The sequence below is a fragment of the Cyanistes caeruleus genome, chromosome 8 (genome assembly GCF_971803275.1).
Source record: "Cyanistes caeruleus chromosome 8, bCyaCae1.hap1.1, whole genome shotgun sequence".
Lineage (NCBI taxonomy): Eukaryota > Metazoa > Chordata > Aves > Passeriformes > Paridae > Cyanistes > Cyanistes caeruleus.
The window spans coordinates 23,909,588-23,932,412 of NC_141708.1; the positions used below are offsets into that span (position 1 = coordinate 23,909,588).

A 22,825-nucleotide genomic window follows, 5' to 3' on the forward strand; every position below is an offset into this window, starting at 1 on the left:
CCCTTTCGATTCCCTATCCCCAACAGATACTAAACACCAGTTCTATGTATTTTGAGTGATGTTAGTGCTGATACTTGGTTTCAGAAGATGAATGCTCACCCAAACACAGGATTCAATTAACATTTGTTTATGACTGCATCCATATTATTCTTAATGAGCAGACTCCTTGGTTAGAGTGAGTATTTACTTCATGGCATTAAATCCACAGTTTTCTACCACAGTCATTAATGGTCATATAGCAAATGATCATCCCAACACCCTGGCTACTTTCCAGTTCAAGTAATTATATTCTGCCTCTCTTAATTTCCTTTAGAGAGTAATTGGACCTGATAACAGCCTTCACTTGTTATCCTAAACTGCTCTGCAGCCTGACCACATCTCAAAGCTTCAAGGACTTAATCATAGCTCCCAATAGGTGAAATACTGATAGATGATCTCTCTGCTCACCCCATCTTTTTATCACTTACAAATCCATTAATTATTGTAACACCATGTAACAAATTCAGCTTTGCAGGTACTGTAGACTATACGATTTGTATATTGCTGGCTGCCTGAAGACATAAGTCAGGAGCTTAAATGATCTCAGAAACTTATGAACTCATTGATTTTAGGAAGCTGATGATATAAAACTGCTGTACCTTTTATGTGCCTCTGACTTTGCCTACATTAGTGAGCCATTGGGCACAGCAAGAGCAGAGCAGTGGGACAGTGCAGCTGGCTGTGAGGGCTCACAGTCACGTTTAGAGTGCGTGTGATTTGGCATTTTACTTCAGACTGAATTTACTTTGATTTACTGGACTAAACATCCTAAATCCATGTGGTTTAAGTGTAGGCCATGGCTCTCTTTTCTCTCTAAAGGGATGGAAGCACCATTGGCATGTACCTCCAGCAGAACTTCTGCTTTAGTTTCCTTCACAGGGAATATGATTCATATGCACCAAAACAGCACATGAAACCAGCACAGGATAAATGGGAATGATGGAGAGATTGGCTGCAGAGCTGCCCTGCTCTGCTAAATGTCAGCATGGCTGGGGATCCACTGCACACTGGAATGGATTGCCAGCTATACAAGCACCATTAAAAGACAACAAACAGACTTTGACACAGGACTGTCCTCTGTCCAACCATGAGACCAGACAATAATAAGGAAATGTATAACTGACTCATAATGTTCCAGAGGAAGTTTTTGGGGAGGAGAGAGGAAGAGACAAGCATGCCTCAGTAGCCTGGTGGGGGGGCAGTCTTCAGGAAAAAACTCGAGCCCTAAGGAAACTGTTCCAGATGGCAAAGAATCTGAGAGACAAAACATGTAGGGTTCATCTGATATGTGCTGGTTTATTTTTGAATGATTCCAAAGAGACCAAGCAAAGAAGCAGTGCCTTTGCCCATTTATACTGCAAAGCAGTTAGAACATGGAAGAAGTTTCAATATGGTATGAACTGCCACAGCTGTGACAGCTGATTTGGGCTCCAGAGTCACTCTGTGGGGTGACTCAACAACCCAAAATACCGAATATGGGTAATACAAAGAGTCTTTAACATCAGAATAAAGCAATGAGAAAAGGTTTTGCATTTCTCATTTAGTTAAATTTCAGATCTAGATCAACTTTAAAGTCATATAAGCTTAAAATATTTCTGGAAATGTTTAATTTTAGCGAACTCCTATCAGAAAGGCAAAGAAAAGCAAAGAGAGGATGTTACCACAGGGTTTTTTTCTCTCTGTGGATAAAAAAACCCAGAAAAATCATCTATAGCTTATTTTCTTCCTCACAAAATGAAATATGTCTATGCAGAGAGATTGATCCAGTATGGTTTTTCAGTTGAAGTGTACCCAGCAGTTCCCTGCATGCCCCATATATCCCAGCAATTTATTACATGATGTGAAAGTCAGTCTCTCAGAAAATAAATACCTTAGAGCCAGCAGTAGCCAGAAGCTGAGGTGTCCTGAAATCAGTATTAATCTGGAAGGAAAAGGGTGACTAGCTGGAGACTTGAAAGCTGTGTTGCAGAGACATGTGTGGTTCCTGGGGAAGCTCACGATCAAATTCTTGTGAAACACACCATTTAGCACTCACTGCTCTCCAGTTACATTCTTTCACTTCACTGTTTATATTTACTCACCTTTTTCTGCCTTCTGATCTTTTTCATAGCTTTATAATTTTCAGTTTGCTTCACTAACATTAAGTGCAAACAGTGTGTGACCAAGTAAGACATGGTCAGGAAAATGACAAAGAACGTGGTGTCTGAGGCCAGGCGTTATCCTGAGGAGCCAGGCAAGATTGTAATTATTTCAGCTGCCTTCTCTACATCCATCTGGTGCCTCCCACTGAAGATCATGAGAGTGAGGTGAGGCTTTTCTCTGTTACCACATTACCAGGTAGGAAACATCTTCCCTTCCTGGGGAAGTGGGACTGGAAGGGGACACTCAAGCATTCAAAATGACTTCTGCAATGGGAGTGGGAGATGTTTAATGACAGAAGGCTCCTCAGCACCATGACTCCACATCCTCCACCATGGAAATATTTATGATTTATCACAGACAAGAAGGGCACCAGAGTACTGTGGATACCCTGTGTCACTGTAGTAACAGAGGACTTGCTGAATTAAACTTCCCAGACATTACAGACAGCAAATGTTTTCTGCTCCATGCTACAGAAAAAGCAAAGGAAAATCCAGTTTTAAATGGAACAAAAATTTCCTACTATTATTGAAGATGTGCATAGGACACATTGACCAGATAACTTAAGGAATGTAATGTCAGCCACATCTTGGACCAAGCAACTTCTCCTCTGATCCAAATACATCTGCTACCAGAGAAGAGCTAGGGTGAGCTGTCCTGTGTGGTATGAAATAACCTGTCCCCTGCCTCAAGACAGGGAAGGTGAAATGGGGTAACAATATAATGAAATGGTGCTCCATCTGCCTGTCTTTTGTCCTGCAGTGCAAAGTCTGTTGCCATTATTCCATCAAAATTAGAAAACAAAAGTCTATGTGCCAATAGCATTAAAAATATGCTTAATAGGTTGCAGATAATCATGGGAAGTGGCTGCAGTGCTTAATAAGAGTCTTTAGTTCTTCAAAGACACCTATGCTGAAGCAACCGTAGCTGTCCATTATCCTCTAAGAGCTGTTGAAGTCCTGTCTGTATTTACTGGCTTTTGGTAGCAAGACTGCCCTGTGGATGGGGATCAGCTGCTCATTCAGGGCACATAACCCTCTACAGGGTGGTGGGGGTTGTGACTGGTCTCTGTCCCCCTTCTGAGCAGGGGTCAAGTTGTTGCCAAATTGCCACATTTCTTCCAAAAAGATATGGATGAACACACAAGGGTGAACACGCTGTTTTGTAAGTCCCACGCTGATTATTTTAATGACCATGGGCCCTTCTGGAAACCTTGTGGGGGGTACAGAACATCACAGATGTGACAGGAGCCCAGCAGCTGACTGAAAGCAGTCCTGGGGGACCCACTTATTCATGGACAGATGCATATGCTAACAACAGCCATCCCATCATCCTTACTGCCATCACCAGTTGTAGCTATGAGGACCCAAGGTAAACCCCGGCAGTAATCAGCCGTAATTGCCAGTCAATGGGAATTGTCCTGATTAAACTAAGAGTGCAGCTCATCGAGTATTTGAAACTCCACTTAAAATAAATATTGGCATGGTTTAAAGGGATTAACTAAGATGACTGGATTCTTGTTAAAAACTTTTTGTGAGTAAAAAGAGCCTTTTACAAAGTCTTCACAGTGTTTTGAGATGTCATTTCCTGTGATAAAATGGAAAAAGGGGAAAACTTGTTTTAAAAGTATATGAAAATCTCATGTTCCTAAACACTTATCTTTAAATGACCAACTCTTAAAATAATAGCTCTCATAAAACTACACATCAAGTAGCTCTGTGTGTGACTTATTAAAGAACAGTAGATGATGCCACACTGGCAACAGAGGTAAATAGATCAAATTTCCCAAACCCCATATTCTTTACTGTATGTAAGCAACATGAAGTGGTCAGTCCTGAATTTTGTCAGCTTTCATTTTCCCTAAGTGCAGAACATTTTGCTTCTCTTCATCAGTCACCCTGTGTATACAAAGAGAATAATACCTGTAACATCAGCTACAGAAGAGATTTACAGGGAGGGATGGGTGGATGGATGGATGGATGGATGGATGGATGGATGGATGGATGGATGGATGGAAAGAGGGAAAGAGGGAAAGAGGGAGGAATAAGATTTGCCACACATGCTTGCTCTCCAGCAGGAAGACTGAGTGATCACCCCAGAGCCCATGACTAAGCCAAAGCCAGAGAGGGAGGGCTTCCTCCTGCCTTGTGGCAGGATAACCCCCGTGGCAGCTCTGTGCCTGTCCCCGAGCTTATCTCCCAATGGAGCTGGAGCTTGCAGTTTCCCCAGAGCTGCTATCAGCATCTCCCAGGTGCTGTGATAGCCACAGCAGGGAGAAAGAGAGTCCCTTGCACTGCCTCCCCTCAGCAGCAGCCCAGCACAGCCAGGGCCACGCCGGCCCAGGCAGCTCCAGATGCTCATGCAATAAACCACAGCATGGGCTGCTGGCTGGGCTGGGGAAAGAGCCTGGGCTGTTAAAGAGAGGAAGTGGAGATAATAGATAGATACCAACATTACAAAAGTCTTTGAAATCAAAACAAACCACAGAAAGAGCTCCCAGTTTTCTTTCAGCAAAAATCATAGAATTAAATCTTTGACTTAGTAAATTCTTTCTTTTAGAAAAGCAAATTTCAAAATGCCACAGTGATGAACAATGTAATAAAAAAAGCCATCATATTATTCTTGAATGAGGTTTAATAAAAATCAAATAAAAGCAATTATCTGAATTTTCAAGAGGATCACTTCTTCCTTCCCTGAGGTACAAAAGAGAATGAATTCAGGAAATCATTAGAATCAGAAACTGGTGCTACACAAGAGAGTCAGTGTTTGCTGTACAAATACAAACAGAAATCTCCTCCCAGGCTGACAGGCTCCTTGCTAAAGCTGTTGGAGTGGAAATTCCACCTATAGGTGAAGAAGGGTAATTAGAGGCACAAGAATTTCTTTGTAGTAGGGCTGGCTTTTCTACTCCAGCACAGGCTTCAGCTTTTCAAGTATTCATATTCTTCTTTACTCATACGGAAAGAAATTGGACACATCACAATGTTCAGAGCTGCCCACGGATCCCTCTAAGCAGGTACATGTGAATTAACACCCACTAGCACACATCATGTAGCACTTGCCTGCTCTCTCTTACTCCTGTGTAAGTCTAGACAGCCCAGTTTATCCTTTCCTTCTGCCTCTTTCAGTCATTTCACCTGCTGGAGAGCGTACAAAATACTCTTCTCAGTTAGAAAGGGAAATCCAAATCTTTTGTGAGCATGTGGTGATTTCAATGACATTTTCAAAGGCAGAGAACAGAAATGCATTCTTTCAATACTCTAATTTATTTTGATAGGAGGAAAATATTTCATGCTGACTCATTTCAATTTCTTCGCATTCCAACGTTATGGTATACTAAATATTGCAATATTGATATTACTGTTGAATATTTTGATGACAAGCATGGTTTTTTAAATATGCATGAGAAATCTTCAATGTACCAACTGTTTTTTATTCACACTTTGAATGAAAACAAATTCTGAAGTAGAAATCTTACCATCAAGCTAAAACATACAGAACTAGATTAGACATATACCACTTGGCAGCCAGGCTCAAAGGAGCTCCACTGACTTCAGAAGAGCAACTTTATCTTGCAGCATTGTTCCAAGAGAGCAGAAATCTGTCCTCTGTGTTACCAAGCACCACTTGTGAATGGTTAAAGACCATTTAAAAGGGGCAGATCTTACCCTGCTTGACTGATATTCATAAATTCTCTGACAGCTGAATTGGATGCTACATTTTCACTGTGAATGTCCCATGGCTTTGCTGTACGCTTAGCTCATTTAGGACTTGACTCAGTCTTGCAGAAATTGGTCCTTACATATCTCATAAACTATTATCACATTTCCTATGAGCCTGCATCTTGCTCTGAAGTCAAAACTCCTCATCGCTGATTTTTGGCAGCCAAACAATTAAAGAAGCAGACACCAATTTAAAATGTGCCAAGAAAAACATAAGGAGAGAGACAGGGAGCAAAGAGCCCCTGATTCTAATCTTGCAACAAATTGTATGTAAATGGTCCCTCAGAGAAGGCACCAGGCTGCATGAGCTTCCCTGTTGAGCATTTTGTATAACTTGGGTCTTAACTTCATGTCACAAAAGTGGAATAAAACCACTGAAACAGAGGGAAGTTTGACTTTACTCCCATCAATGCCCAGTGGGATTCATTGTTCAGCTTCCTTGAAAAGAAAGCAACAGCCTTCTTGTTACATATGTTTCATAATACTTGGAATTTAAGTACTGTTGGGCCAGACTGCAAGGTTTTTTTGCATACATTTTCCCCAGAGAACTATCTACCTTCTTCAGTAGTCTCAACAGCAAAAAAGACTGAGAAGCACAGGGTTTTCAAATTAAAACATGAAAAATAATCTCACTATAGATGTCTAAATATTTCATGAATTATATGAATTCAGCTCTGGTAAGATATGTCTTCCACATTCCTATATAACAGCAAAAAGATTGTTCATATATTTTAAAAGATCAGTCACTTCTCTCTACCCTTTCCTCTGGTTCAATTTAAAACAAGAGAGGATGGATGTTTCATATCAGGCTAAGGGATTGTTTTTATCACTTTTTTAGTTTTTCCCATCTCCATCATTTGTGACAGAGATGGATGTTTGCTCTGCTTGTCTCTTCCCTGCACTGTAGGGCCAGACAAAGTCTCTCTTTAGTCCCCAAGGACTGATTGTAAAATATCACACAAAGAAGCAACACTGGAGAGAGGATGGGCTGCATTGGCAAGGATTGCCCACAACTGGGATTTCTCTCACCTGTGGAAATGATGAAGCAGTAGAGGCAGTATGAGAATTTATGCTGCTTTCTTCTCACTAAGATTTCCTTTAGCAAAGGTGCCTTGTGATTTCAGAACTTAATTGAGGGTACCCTGTATTCCACTTACCTTCAAGTCCAACTAAGCCATTGTAGAACATCAGGTTGGAGGTGTCACTGGTAACCTGCGTTCTCCCTATCACATGAAATTACGGAGTGTGAATTGAACTAACTTTGGTTCCTTATTTCCATCCACAAGTTTGATTCAGTATCTAAACAAAACCCACAGTAGCAGCCATACAGTGCATGCTATAGGTGCTTCCAGGTTTTGGGACTATTTCAGGTTTTTAAAGATGGCAAGAAGTGGTCTTAAAGCCACTCTGCAGCTTGGGACTATTTTGACAGGGTATAGCTGCTGCATGCCGGTTGCCAAAAGAAAATAAAAAATACAGAAAAGTAGCATTCAAAAAAAGAACTTCATCAAAAGCCAGGAAGCCATTAACTTAAGTCAAACTTGTTGCATGAGCCACTGTTTAAAACAAAACATTTACAAAAAAATGTAGAACCACTAATAGGAAATCAAATGGCTGCTGTTTCAGTGTGTATACCAGAAAAAGATGTATGTACAGAAATTAAATGAAATAAAACCCCACAGCTAAAGAAATGATTACTGAAATGATTACTTTTTTGTTTTCAAAATTTCAAGGAGAAGGGAAAGTGGAACAAGTGTAATTTTGCTCAGAACAATAGTGTTATTATTCTTCCTAAAAAGAACAAGCACAGCAAACAAACTATTGCTAGTACACTTTCCTTTCTCACCATATACTGTGATACAGCAACTAGAAAATTACTGCCCAGCTTTGGCTCACACCAGGGATGAATTTATGGGACAGTGCCTGCCCTACAAGGGGAAAGCTCCACAGCCCTTTGTAGGAGGTTAGTAAGGAGGACATTCTCGGGTGGTTTAAGTTCCATTTAAATGAAGATGACTCAACAGCGATTTAAAATATGCAGACACTGTTGCCGACTTGTTGGAACAAGGCACTTGACAATGCAGTTTCCCTTTCAGAAACAGGTTCAGGTGCAGGTTCTGCTCAAGCATCTGCCACTGATTTTTGAGTAAACCCTGATGCCTGGATTCATGAGAGTATCTTCTGCTGCTGGGTGCTTGGGTTGCAAATATCCTGTAAAGGGCAGCTTTGCTGTGGACAGGTTTGAAAGAAACATGGTTTGTATGTTCCAACAGTCCCTGCTAATAACCTGCTGTGTCAGCATTTCTTGGGTGAGGATCTCAGAGCAACCAGTTCATTTCACAACCACCACCTCTGAGGCTCATTGATATGCATGTATTTGTATTTACTAGATCCACTTGTATTTAACAATGTTTATTCATATTTTTCAGGCAGGCCAAAAGAATCACACAGATGTTTAATTTCTAAATAAACTGTTTGCTAACTGAAGATATTTTCATGTCCAAGCTTTCAATTTGAGACACTGTGAACATGACTTTCAGACAAAGAGAGTGCAAGTTTTCTTGCTAAGGAATGGGAATTTCAGTTGTACCATCAAACTGCTTTTGCAAATCTGAATAACCAAAACTGTTTTCATAAATTAGACACTGACAAGAAAGATGCTTCACAAAAAAAAAAAAAGGTGCTTGCTCTGGAGCAGTAAAGAGTGAGTAGGACTAGTACTAAAACATCTACATTGCCTCCTTCTATTGATTTCCTAAGTGACTGTAGTCATTTTACCTTTTAATGAAACAGCTCTCCTACCTGTGACATGGAAATGGTGGTACTCACCTTGCTGGTAAAAAGATTTTTTTCCAATACATATTGGAAAAGCAACAGTGACATTTAGGCAATATGAAGAGCTTTGTGTTTGCACCAGGCCTGGCATCACCAGTGCTGCAGCTCACAGCTGGAGTAGGAGATATCAAAAGGACATATATAGATAATATTAGCAGGTATCATAAATGCCTGCAATTCACTAGGTCTTAAAAAAATCTCTCGAGCCCAGACAAATTAATTTTTCTCCTTGTGAAATGTAAATCTTCCCCACACAGAGGCATGAGGATTTTCCTGTCTATGCAAATATATTTGGGCAGCATTGGGTCCAGGGGACCTCACTGGATTGCAGGCTTACTCAGCTGGGCTAGTCCTTCTGCTGGAAGTAAGTGTTTATCATACAAGTTGCCACTAGACATAAACATCCGAAAGACCTTTGGTCCTGCTTTAGCACAAGTTAAAGCTCTAACCTAACCTGGCAATGCTGCTGTACAACAAAGACAAGCTGAAATAAATTCCCTACAGACACACAGCTCCAGCTGTAACCCACTTTGTCTGCTTTCCATTCATGCCCTCAAACCCTATATTCCACTGTTTTAGACATCCATCATCCATTATCTGAAGAACAGATGAATTTACTGAAAAATTAAAGCAAATTAATACAGCAGATCACTGTTTTAGCAATGCTTCTCTTTTTTTCAGAAAGACTGCTTGTGTGAAATCCTCTGCTCCTGAAAGATTCTCACTTAATTATAAAACGTTACTGCAAATTGAAAATTTTAAAATGACACCTTCCCATCTTTAATCCCCTAATACTAATCAAGCATAAGTATAGGAATTTTTATTAACATAAGGGAAAAAAACCTTGAAGACATGTCTATTGTTAGAAAAAAAGCTGAAATTACTCTGTCCCCAACAGCTTTTCTTGTTGGATCGAACCCCACCAATTAAAAGCTATGTTTAAAATATTTTTTATTAGATTTGACCTATTGTTATCACATAGCTACATTTTTTCTTTAATTATAGCTTTAAAAGTAAAAGAGTATCAGGAAAAATATGATGTTTTGATTCAAATGTAGTTATAGCAATTTTTTTTCTCTTATGTTAAGTAAGTGCAGAAACATTTATTAGTCTGCTTCTCAGAAATGGGACTGGGGCATTTGCAGGGAGAAGGGGCTGTTTGAATTAGGTTGCTTTTTGTATTTGTTTGTTGTTTTTGGAGTTTTTTTTAAGCAGGAAAAGAATTGGCAGATTGGACATTCAAAAAAAAAACCTTTTTAAAAGAGCAACAGTGTTCCTGACAACTCCTCCAGCCCAGGAAGTATTAAAGAGAGAGCTCATTATTGCCCCAGCTGTGGCTGAGGAGCCAATTTGAAACAGCTGTACTAAAAGCCCTCCTGAAATTAGCAGCTGGGTACACCCCAGGGAGCCTTGGAGGAAGGTTTGCAGTGTGGCTTTACAAATGTCTTAAGGCTGTAGGCTATGGTTGGGGGGTCTTCTGTTATCCCACGGGTACATCCTCAGTCCTCCAGGGAAGGAGCACAGCTTGCATTGTGCTGGGTACAGTAATGGGAGCAGATAAGAGCAGAGAGCTTTTTGACCCATCTATATAGGGTTAGATTTAAATAAGTAGCAATGTGTGGGTTTGAGTCTGATAAATCTTCTCACAGTTTTGTTGCTAATCCTGAGGAAGCTCTCTTTTGTGCCTTGGCTTAAGCTCTCAAGTTTTAGTGGCTTAAAACTCTTGTGCTGATTCTCTGTTGAGGTGTCCATGAGTGAAGGTGGGCAGCTGTGTATATGACCCAGTGAGACTGCTGCTGTGCTGTGGGGACCAACACGCACACCCGCAATCAAAGGGCAGGTGATGGCATACAGATTATTTCTGCATTAAGTGCAATCAGGTTCATGCTTTATGAGTGGTCTAAGTCTTATGAATGTCAGTGATTTTCAATGGCTAAAAAGCCCAGCACTTGACTTAAGTGATTAAGATCTCAGCTGCTATGATTTGAAAGGGAAGGCTTTTTAGTGTGAAATGCTTAGTACTGCTCTGACTTCATAGTACCTTATATTATCTTGCTGTGCTTCTTGAACAGCCCCTTGTGGTCCTGGCATAAGGATAATGGGATTGTTCTAGAGAGCTGCTCAGGTTTGCTGCAGGGGTGATTGAAAACAGATAAACAGCTGGAACATGCGTGTCCCGCTTTGCTGGTTTCATAGGAGATGTACCCTGTGTGTTTCCACAGCTGCATTTCCTTCATATGCCTGAAGTCACTAATGTGTGGTTAGCTCTCCCAGAGCCTAAAGGTCCATGGGGCATGGCAGAAAAGGCTCAGCCGGCAGCCACAGCATGGGCTGGTGGGGACAGACAGGCAGCTCCTGCCTGTTGCACCAGGGAAGTGCTCGAAGGAGGGTCAGGGTGCTCCCCAGAGGAAACCTGCAAGTTTCTATCAGAAGATTTGAGGGTGAGGAGAATGCCCAAAGTCTTGAGGGAGTGTGTAAAACTGGGAAAACCCCCAAACCAAAAGCAACTTGAATTTCTAGTGTACAAGTCTTGTGCTAAGACAGCACACTGCGCTGGGAGATCAATCCAAAACCAAGCAGAGCCAAGATATTTCCACTGATGTGTTCAGTGGAGTGTGGTAAGACCTGTGAGAGAGGGAGAAAAGTGGTAATATTAGGAAGTGATCACAACAACAAAAAAAAGAGCACAAACTCACTTCTGTCTTTCACTGAATGTAAAGGATGAGATGTTAGATGGATGAAGTGGGGGTGTACTTGATCTTTAGTTTTAACCTCCATGTGTTTTGGGGTTTTTTCTAGGTTATATTTTTCAAGTCTGATAAAAGACTCCGAAAAAAATCCTCTTTTTTGTCGTGCCTGGGCATGACAGCTGTGTTTGATGATATAGTGTCCTCTATCCAATTATTTATATATAAATATATATGCATTTTATTAAGAACTACATTCTCCTGAACTTCTTCCTCCTCCCTTTTCCCACTAGGTTACATGACTGACACTTTTGCCATGACAAATCCATGAGTGTCTTAAAAATTTACCATGAAAACCCTGGAGCTTTAATTATTGTGCATTTACATAATTAGTGCAAATACATGCAATTACCATGTGTACCTACACAATTACCAGCTACAATGATGTACTAACAATCCTTATTAAACTTTAGTGGGGGAGGGATGCATTGATTGTATGCACAAGCAACATCTGCACCACAGTCTTTCTCTTTCTTGCACTTATTTGAAATAGCCGTGAGTATTTGAGGAGGGGGGGGTTAATACCCTGCTGAAAGCAGTGACATAGAGAAACTAGGTCAATAAGCTGTCCAAATTAGAGTTCTAGTGAGATGAAAATACAAGACATATTTCCAGCAATGTTTTTAGGCTGCCATAGCTTCTGCAGTTAGTGCAACACTGACAGTTCTTGATTACCTATAGGTTAGTTGTAGCTATATCCTCTATCTCATCTACAGTTCACCTGAATAGAATTTCCAAACTTCTCTTATATCTGCACTCTTCCTCCAGTTACAAGTGTCAGCATGATTGGAGTCCTCATGACATGCCCCATGGCTGTTATGTCAAGCTGAATGTCTTACTGGGGAAAAAAAGTGTTTCCAAATTACTTAATTATATTATTTATCTTAATTAATCTTTGAATTATGATGAGGGGAATTTCAGCTCATGAATGCTTTTTCTTGCAAAACACATGCTTCCTTTATTATAGAAAGTATTTAACATAAATATCCCAAGCATTAGAAAGCCTACTAATTCCATAGTTCTCTGGGCTCTTCTGTTCTCTAGGAATTTCAGTGACCTTCTACTTTTCTTGGCTCACATACTATAAAATACAGCAAATGATGCTTTAGGGACCACACCTCTTCCTGTTGTGTTCAGTTTTGCACTTATTCTCCTATTCAGCTGTAAGGAATTTGTTGCCTGTGGTACTTCAGCGAGAGAGCCTTATTACGAAATTTTTCACTGCTCCTTCTGCCCTAAGAAGTCCCCTAGAACAGGAAAGAAAATAATCTGCTGCTTTTTCTGGTTTGTTTCCTTCACTTCATGGACCGCAGATCAAGCCTTCATGGCCTTTTGTGCCACTTGCACATACATATGCCTCTGGAGAGTACAGCCGCGTGGAAGAGAGCAGGGCTTGTTTTGGTTTGGTTTTTCATCTCTTCTTTGACAGTAGAAAACCATACTCTTTTGTTAGGGCAGTGAAAAATGGAGAGGCTAATTGTTGCTGCTAAATGCAATAAAGTAACACTTTGGGCTCTCAGGCATGTTTTATGACCAATACAGCAGTAAGTGAGTAAAATCCCATGCTCCAGAACATTTATGTACGTAAACAACTTATAGTTATTTATTCATATTTTATGAATTTATTTTTTCTTTTTTGGAAATTGTATTAACTATCCCTTGTGGTACTAAATGCAGTTGGTTAGGGAAAAAATAGATTATGCCACTTGCTAAATTGGAGGACCCATTGAGAAGCCAGTCCTAAGTGTGTTTAAGGCTACATTTTATTTAGCATGACTAGCTGTGTTGCAAAGCATTATAGTCCTGGCAAGCTCTGCCTGATAGGAAGCAGTTCTCACTGTCTGGAGAGTAACATCTTATTTTACTGTTGTTTGCTTTCCTTTCACACTGTCAGCCTAGCCAGTTTAGACTAATATCTCTCACAGACACTCAAACCAGAGCTTAACCCAAATTCTCCACTTGGTGCTGGTGTTTTTTGTTGTCTCTGTCTCCCCTGACTGTAACACACAAAAACTGAAAACAAGGGGAAAAACAGAAGTCCAGCTTTGACTGCAACATTCATGTGTTTCACACATGGTTTAATTTGTTGTTCTTTAAATCTCATTAACTTCCTCCATTAAAATTTAGTGAGGCTAAAAGAAGACCTGCTTCCCAACAAAAACTGGCAGTAGGTAGTCAGATGATAGAAATATGGAGTAGTATTTCCTCTGTCACTTATGAAATGGAAATCCATACCATGGCCATCTCAGTTAACACACCAAGTGCTCTCAAGGTAGCTACAGGCATGTCTGGGGTTACATAAGGTTATCTGATTGCTTTATATGGAGCAGATTAAAAATAAGGTCCTGATGGTTGTGGTCATTCAAAATCCTTGGGTTTTTTTGTTGGTATGTTTTGGTTTTGTTTTTTGGGTTTTTTTTTTTGTTATGATGTTACACATTTCATACTGGCCATCTTCCAGCTTTGCTAATTATATCCTGCTTGAATACATTCCCCCGAGTTTCAACTTGGATAAGGTTTTGTTTTCTTATTCACTTTTCTCCTGAAACTGTAATAGTGTCGTTAGAAAAGCATTTAATAACAACAGAAGTAACTGCAGTCCCTATACTTGCCAATCTCAGTTGGGATGCCTAGAAATTATCTACTTTAAGGGCAAGGTTTGGATGAGTCAAGTGACTTCAGCCCAAACCAAATTTTGATTTGAGATTTCTTAAAGTGGAGACATGCTTGGTTCTTGAATTTGGCTCTAACAGGGCAGCCTTTATCTTCTTAAGAAGTTTAGCTTGCATGCTCAGGGGTACCTAATGTTTATATCCCCATAAAAGCATCCTTTTTGCACTATACAAACAGCATGTTTACCCTGCTCCATTTCCTCAGCTCACATACGTTAAGTTCCTTTTCAGTATGTTGTACATGGCATACCTTCTCTTCCTACTCTTTCCTTCCCTTGTTTTTTGTTTTTAAGGTGTAATTTTGCCTCTTGAAGGCATACATCAGTGTTATCTTCCTATGTGATTTTTAATGGTTTTATTCTCTTTGCCAAACTAATCAAACCCCTCCCTGTATAATCCAGCATGGTGTGCATGTGAGAGCTGAGGACAAAGCTATAAACTGTAGCTCTGATCCTTCTCAGAGTGTACCACATGCATAATTGAGGCATGGGTGCAAAGTTGTTCAGCAGCCAGAGTTAACCTGGGGTTTGTATTTGCAAGACTGGAGGCTTGCTGAATGTCTGTGTTGCCTTACTGTGGCACCCCACAGAGCTCTTAGTGAGTTTTGAGCTTGGAGTACAGAAAACAGTTTGCAGAAGACTGGTGTGAGTGGTGGCCTGGTTTAGAATGACTGTAAAAAGGATGTGTCAATGTAAATTCCCATAAAAGACAAGATGTGTAGCCTTAGTGACTAAAAAAATGTCTCATTGGTGCTCCTTGTCTTGCTTGCCACATGAAAGCTCCTCTGGAGGAATCCAGTCCCTCATCTGAGAAGCAAATGACTCTGTGACTTAGGCAGCATAGATTGAGGGGGACCAAAGCATGAAATTTAAGACAATATGCAAAAGTTTTCAGGCCTCAAAAGGAAAAGGGAAGAGAAAAAATAAAAAGTCCAAACCTCCAACTACTTCCCTCTTCATGTCTTTTAATTGTTTTCAATTTGTTTTTCTCAGTAAAATTGTGTACTTTTTCTTCTAGGACTCCAGTTGCATAACTGCAAATTTCCTTAATGTCTTTGCATAGTAATTTCATCTCCAATTTATGAATCCAAATAAACCCTGTTTTCTTTCCCATACAATTAACAAAAAGACAAAAATGGACACAGTATCAGTTTCTCATGTGTGCCGAGTAATGTGTACAGCCTGACTGAAAATTAATCTTACTTTCACATAGGTGCAATTTTACTGCATCCAGTAGTATTCCTGGCATCCTTTGTTGTTGCTATATCAGAAAAAGACTTGCTGAACTTCAACACAACTATCGATCAGAGTAAGCATTTGCTTAAGCTACACCCATGGGTTATGACAGAGTAGATCAGACTTGTGCTGATGGATGAATAGTTCCATGAGGGCTCAGAAGGCTTCTAAACATGTGTACCCGGGGAGCATCAGCTGGTGTGGTGCCAAGGGTGTGTGTGTGTAGCAAACAGCCACCAGAAAAGCAATGCTGATGTCAGCCTGTTACGAAATCAGCACTGATCCCAGGGAGCTTTTCATGCATATTGTACACCTGCAGTCCCTGTTGGGCTTACTTGTGTGAGCTCTTAACCGAGGGAGCCCAGTTATGAGTGGCTGTAGCACCCAATAGCTCATTGTGGACTTGGGATCTAAGCATGCTCTCCCAACCTTTGGCCTCTGTGCGCTGTGCTAAATCCTATCCTCCAAAGAAAGCTGCATTGATAGCAGTTACCTGATGAAATTTGTATACACGAGTAACCTGGGTATGTCTAGACACAATGTCTACATGCCATCTCCATCAATTCCATTTTTATTATGGTACGGGATGAATTATGACAGCAGCAAAACCTAATTTGAACTGCAGCTGAAGAGGGCTAGGGGGAGGTGATATTCTGGTTTACCATACAATCCTCTGGAGAAAAGAGTTCAGATCTGTCTTAGGTTATATAACAGAAATGAGGTTAGCAGATTTGGTCTAATCCCTTGTGGACAGGCCCACCACAGAGCATGGAATAATGTGGATAACTGTCTGTCTGCATGCTTGCTGACGGCTTTGCTACTGCAGCAGCAGAACGCTGTTAAGCCAGGATCCCAGATCAGGATCTTGTACAGCCTCTGTTTTAAAAGCTGCTCCAAGTTCTCTTGGTCTCAGAATTGTCGAGAACACGAAGAACAGCCTGGTCTCTTAGAACAAACAAAAAGGGCCCAATCCTTTGTCATTTTTTGAATACTGTTTTTGCTTTGCTCTGACATTGCAACTGAGTTGGATAATTAGGCTGATTGGCCTAATTGAGAACTTTGTTTAGAGGGGTGCTCTCGGGGCAACACTGAATACCCTAAGCCAGCCCTGCCATACATGTAAACTCCTAACTCTTTTTTTCAGTCCAACTGACCAGTCTACCCTTTATGCCACAGCAGGCAATTGGCAGTGAATTGGAGCAGCCATAAAAGTTCTTTGTTCTTTGTAGTGGATTAGCCTGGTCCCTGGCTGAAAAAAAAACCACATCAACATGCATTAGTGGCACCTTTCTCAATTCACAAATCATATCAGCGCAGGTCAGAGAAAGCTAAGGCTGTTCTAATCCTCAGGGAATTAATTTAATTTACAAACAAACCGATAAATACACTAGATAAACTAACTGCTGCAACCACTTTTGGGGCAAAACTTCATGGATGACCAATGCATCCTATGGAGGACAGGAAATGTCTCCTGCGACTGAAGCAGTGAAGGGCTCTGTGTGGGCAGGTGTAGCAGCTGGGATCTGGCTGTGACACCACTTAACACATGCTGTCACTGCAATGCTGGCTGAGCTCAAATGACTGCAAGTGGCAAAGGCTGCTAGGGCTGCACATCCCCTGTGGACAGGTAGCACTTCCAACCCCTTTGGTGCCTCTGAACAGTGTGTGGCAAAGCCCAATTTTGTAGAGGCAGTTTCAGAGGGCACAATGGCACCTGCTAAATCACTGCAATGATTTCCTGCGATACCTTTATTGTCCTAGCCACGAACTGAATTGATCAAGTCACTTGGTTGCTGAAAGAAGGCAGGGTGATGCCTGCCTGCCTGCCTGCCTGGTAAATCCTGCATGATGTGCTCATGTGGAACATAGTCCACAGGAAAACTACAAAAAGCTTGAAAAAGTAAACGTGTGTTTACCAATTTGTTTTCAGCCTGGATGGTATCAATGGAAGTTGTGCTTAAATACAGTGGACAGGCCTTGTAACCTTGTAATGGTGCTGCTGCACAAAGATTTAATTTTCTAATCTTCTATTTCTGTAAGATGGTTTCAAGCACTAAAGCATTAAAACCTACTGCTTTGATTTTGCCCATGTCCAAGACATAAGTTTTGACACTTTAAAAAGATATTATATTTGTTGCATTAAAAAGGTATTAATTGCAAATAAATTCTTTAGGTATGATGCTCTGACGTCTGTGTGACTATCAGGAGACTGCTGTATTGCTACAGTGCCCTTTTTGGGTACCTAAAAGGCTGGTTTTTTTCTGCGCCTGTTTCAATCTGACATCTAATGCTGTGCAGGAGTGAAACGGGCTGCACTGACTGGACAGTATCTGCTGTTTCAGCCTGCGGACTACAGGTTACGATAGCAGTGGCCGGTGTGGCTCGGGGAGGAGGGCACTGCACCGTGACAAGGCGAGGCGACGGGGCACTGTGGGAGCAAAGCCGAACTGGCTGGGAGCGCTCAGGTCCTGGCCCCCGAGGTGCCAAAGCTTTGGCGAAAACATTCCCTTGCCGGGTCTCAGGGCACCGGGCCCTCAGGCCGCGCGGCCCGCCCGGCCCCACACCGCCGCGGGGAGCTGCGGCCCGGGCCGGCGGGGCCCGAGCGCTCCCGCCCCGGCGGCCGCCGCGTCCTCCGGGCAGCTGAAGGCAGCGATGAGGGCGGCGAAGGCCGCGCGGGAGGGAGGGAAGGAGCCGTGAGACGGGGAATCTCCTCCGCTCCCCGTCCGGGCGGGCAACGCCACAGGGCCCCGCGGGCGGCCGGCGGCTGCAGGGCGGGGGGGGCCGGTACAGACACCCCCTCCCTTCCCTTGCCGGGCCGGCGGCGGGGGCCCCTGGCAGCGCCCCGTGCGCCTTTAAGGGGCGGCGGGCGGGCGGGCTGGCAGCGGCATTGTTCCCTGACGTCACTGCAGCCTGTGCGGCGGCGGCGGCGGCGGCTGCTCTCAAACTTGCCTTTGTTATTCGGCGCTCCCCGGCTGACACCGCGGCCGCTCGCAAAACGCGGAGCCGGAGCGCGCCGGAGCGGCGGGACGCGCCGCCCGCCACGGCTGGCCACCCCCACCGGGGCACTGCCCGCCCGGGGCTCCCCCCGCGGCGCTGCCGGGGCGGCCGCCGCTCTGTCTCCGCGCCGGGGGCGGGCGCGGGCGCAGCGTCCGCAGGAGCCCCCCGCGCCCCGAGGCGATCGGGGGGCGGCTGGAGGTACAGGGAGAACGGCAGGAAGAGGGCTCTTTTTTCGGGGGAAGGCACGACTGTGTAAATGAGCGGAGCGGGGGCCGCGCCGGGGCAGTGCCCTCGGTGGGCGGCGTAGCCCCGCTGCCGCCGGCCCCGCGCAAAGCGGCGCGTCCCCTCTGGGGCAGCGGCGTGGGCAGCGGCGGTAGCGCTCCGTTCCGCCTGCACGCAGCTGAGAAAAAAAAAAATAAATAAATAAAATTAGACAATCTTCCCCCTTCCCCGAGCGATCCGACATCCCTTTACAGTCCCGATCGTTCTCCTCCTCCAACAGCAAGACGAATGTGACCGGCGAGAAGCTACACAGTGCTGTTTAAATTGCTTATCTTAATTGCATAATCTAACAAGCCCCGTTGGAGCAGGGATGAATATATTAGGCTTATTAACAACTCATCATAAAATATTGATTGTCCTGGAAGTGTTTTATCAAGGGGAAGAGAAGTCGAGGGAGATGTTTTTTAGCAGATTGGTACTCGTCAGACAAGGACGGTTTCTTCTTTTCTCCCTGGAAATCGGGCTGGATTTCCTAAGGCGCACAGGGGAAGAGAAAACAGCACAAAAACACGCCCTATTGTTAGCGCCGGGGGCCGCGCTCCGGGCGGCGAGGGGGGGCCCGGCCCCTGACCGCCCCCCCCCCGCGGCGGGGCCGCCTCCTGGGCCCGCCCCGCCGGGCCCCGCCGCCCGCACGGCTTCCCCGGCTGAGCGGGGACCCCCGGGAGAACCCCGCTCCTACCTGGGTGGCGGGAGCTCCGGGCTCTGAAAATAACAGCGGCCCCCGGGGTGGCGGTGGTGGCAATAAATGGAGGGGGGTGGGGGCTAAGGTGCAATAACGGAGCAGCAGGATGTCTCGGCGTTCCCGTGTAATCCCCCTGCCCGCCCGGTAGTTCCTTCCATGCCCGTAAAAATTCTCTCGTGAAGACGACAGAGACGGAGACACCTCATGCTTGAGAGTGTGTTGGGTCCAGGGTGGTTTTCCCCTATTTAATAATACAAAAACACCGAAGGGAGTATACATATTCTCCAGCTTTCAGTTTCCAGAGTGGAAGGGTTTCCGAGTGCTTGGTATTGAGGAAGACTAAAACGAGAATCCCCGCCTTAAAAGACACTGTAAGACAATATTTGTATTTTAACTCGTATCTAAGATTTTTAACTTGGTGTGATTTGGGGGGCGGGGGGGGGAGATGTTGCGGGGGGAGAGGGGAAGGGAGAGGGCGAAGGGAAGAACATCCCTGTAGGAGGCAGCTCCCTTTCAGATAGGAATCTGGGACAGATTTTGCCAGCAGCCACAAAGCATGGCCCTTTGGTAATAGAATAGCCAATGTAATTTGACACTTCAACTTGCTGTGCTCTCTGCTAGTTGATTCACTTACTCACCCACTAACATTGAGCTCCTTTTCACTGTCTGTGGGCAAGGGGAAAAAAAAAGGGGGGGGAAGAAGGAAGAAAAAAGAAAGCAGGGGGAGAAGGAAGAAAGGAGGGGAATAAACAAAATTATATATTTAAAAATACCCGAGTAGAGCTGCAAATCAGTTGGGGAAAGAGGATTTTGCCTGCCTTCTTCCTTATTATTTTGCTGCTGCAAGGCTGCTTTGCAATCCGTAGGTAAGTTTCGCGTCTATTTGCGCTCCCTGCTCGCACCTCCCCGTTCGCGGCCGGGCAGGGGTTGCGTCTCGGCGGAGCAGAAACAATGGAACGGCCACGCTGGGGAAATAGGTGTACAGGGAGGAAAAGAAAAAAAAAAAAAAGAAAAAAAAAAAAAAAAAAAGAAAACAACAACATATTTATTCTGCAAGGGGAGAAAATGTGTGGAGACTTCTTAAAGGGGCAGACTGTCCCCGCCGAGGGCGCGGGGCGAGGGCGGGCGAGCAGCCGCGGAGCCGGGCCCGGCGGCGGGGAAGCGGCTCTACCCGGGCAATGCCCTTCCCGGCCCGGCCGCGGGGTCGCGGAGGGACCCGGCCCGGGGCGAACTTGGAGCAGCCGCGGCGTGAGGCGGGCGGGCGTCGGAGCCGCCGCAAGCACAAAGGGGGCTGCGGGGACCGGGGCGGCGGCTGCCCCCGGCCGGGGCGAGCGCCGTCGGGGCGGGCTGGAGCCCCGCAGCGGGGCCGGGGCTGCGGCTCGGGGCGTGCGTGCCCGGCCGCCCGTGTGTGCGTGCCCGGCCGCCCGTGCGGGGCTCGGGAGACGCGTGGGGAAGCTTGCGCCTGTTCTTGGGGCTCCGGGAAGCTTGCCTGGGTGTAAATTCCTTGTGTCTGGGTTTTGAGAGCCAGTTGGGACCTGGGCCTCTCTCGCCAGGCAGGAGGAAGGAGCAGCCCCCCTCCCTCCCTCCCTCCCCCCGTGCATCTGTCCAGGAAGCCGGCGGGCGGAGGGGAGGGGGCGCGGGGGCAGAGGGCCGGGGGTGCCCTGCCCGGCCCGACCCGGCCGGAGCTCGCCCGCCTTTGTGCGAGGGGAGCGGGGAAAGAAGCGCTTCCAGGGGCGGCCGGCGGAGCTGCTCGCGGGGAGAGGGGGAATGGCAGCCAGTTAAAAGACACTTCAGGAATGTAAACATAAAAATAGGAGCCATCCAGCCACGCTCTTGTCCCCCCCCCCACCCCCCGGCGGGGCCCGGGATAACATTCTGGGCTGGCGCGGTAGCGGGGAAGGAGTACGGCAGCCTGAGACAGGGGGAGGAAGTTGTTACTATAATCGGGGTTTTAGACTGTAAACTTTGTTTTGCACGTGTAAAGTTTAATTTCGGTGCCGCCTCGGAGGCTGCGATGAGAGACACGGGGCGGCGCCTCGGGGGTGCCCCTCGGAGTGCAGCCCCCGTCACCGTCTGTGCTAAAGGTGGGACCTGCCCGGCCGCGGCCGCGGGACCCCCGCATCGCCGCTTTTGTCTGGGCTTGCCGGGGTCCCGCTCACCAGCCCGGCAGCTGCACGACTTGGTGCAAATTGAGGCTGTATCGTCAGTTTATCGAGACCGAAGCAAACTTAAGGCATAGCTCTGCTCTGTCTGCTCCGATCGTGCGCCGTGTGTATTTTTGTGCTTCAGTTAATAATCTGCAAACGGCTTAATGGCTCTGTAGAGCCAGAGGAATTGGTTTTCTCCATTTACTTCAGCAGGCCTGAGTGAAGCTGGTGTTCTGACTGCTTTTTTCAATGCATTGACACGAGAGAAGAGGATTTAACTTGGCAGCCTGAACAAATGCTCTATCAAAGGTTTCCTAAGAGACAGTAGGAGTGCTGGGGTGATGAATGACCTGGGGTAGTTTTAGGGTGCTACCTATGCAAGCTTTCTTTTAAATATGAAATGGCCATTTAGGGCTCTGAATAAAACTGTGCGCATCAGAAAGGCGACAGGCTTATAAAATTTAAAAGGGCAAAAGCCCATTAATGCTGTGGCAAAGCTTTGGCTCCCAGCTCTGGTTGAGTAGTTCCAAGTGCCGTGAAGTGCCAAAGCTTTTAAGGAATCTTTAGCAGCAGCTTCTCTCTAGCTGTGGAACGGACCTTGGCCTTGCACACTGGAAATTTAATGGTGCTGCCCTCTCCTCTCCATGCAGGGGAAAGGAGAGGGCAGCAGGCAGGTGTGAGGGCGCTGAGGATAACCTAGGAGTGAACAAAATCAGGAGGGGAGTAAAAAAAAAATAAAGCTGTATGCTGGAATGTATGGCTAAAACGACTTACTGGTGGGAACCTGTTCAGGTTACAATACTGGGGCTGTAACATCACACTGTGGGTAACTCAAAAATATTACTAGCACCAACAGAGAAGTTTGACAAAGGAATGTAGCAAAGCTAAGCATCTTTGGAAAACGAATCCTTCTGACCAACATAGTTGGTCGTGCCTTCAGAGCTCCACTTCCTTCTCTTGGACTGGGGAAAATGTACTATGGCATCAATCTTCTCTTGGCGGGGCCTGGTGCAGGTTTGTGAATGCCAGAAGACTCGCTCTGACCTTTTTCTGTTCCAAGCTGAGGATGTTGAAACACCAGCCATCAAACAAAAGAGACATTGAAAGCAAGATCTGCAATGGAGCACGTGTGACTTTGAGGCTAGCTGAGTGCATTTGGTGGCTGTTTTTTCCTCAGAGTTTGGGGTGGGGAGGAGGAGAAGGAAAAGGTCGCTTATTTTTACAATGAGGCTATGGAAAACCTGAGTTGAAATTCCCTGAATATCCCATAGTCAAGTACTTTTTTTATCTTTTTAGGTGTTGCCTCAAAGTGCCTTGATTTCTACTCC

General features: G+C 44.9%; 1 protein-coding gene and 1 long non-coding RNA gene across 15 annotated transcripts in view; one reads left to right on the top strand and one right to left on the bottom strand.

Moving 5' to 3' along the window:
* Positions 1–5,425: 5,425 nt before the first annotated feature.
* LOC147651929 (uncharacterized) lies at positions 5,426–7,878 on the bottom strand. The gene is made up of 3 exons (XR_015289782.1): positions 7,747–7,878; positions 7,058–7,123; positions 5,426–6,929 (listed from the first exon to the last, which is right to left on the bottom strand). It is a non-coding gene; the product is annotated as an uncharacterized LOC147651929 (long non-coding RNA).
* An 11,396-nt stretch (positions 7,879–19,274) lies between these two features.
* The window catches only part of ZMIZ1 (zinc finger MIZ-type containing 1), a 341,851-nt gene continuing 338,300 nt past the window's right edge, over positions 19,275–22,825 (top strand). For 6 of the 14 annotated variants that reach the window (XM_086899609.1, XM_086899626.1, XM_086899617.1 and 3 more), the window contains exon 1: positions 19,866–20,216. The gene's annotated coding sequence lies outside the window, so the exon portion shown is untranslated. Of the gene's footprint in view, positions 19,722–19,802; positions 20,217–22,825 lie in introns of those variants that run through there. The other 8 variants (XM_086899613.1, XM_086899619.1, XM_086899624.1 and 5 more) reach the window with 6 other exon arrangements.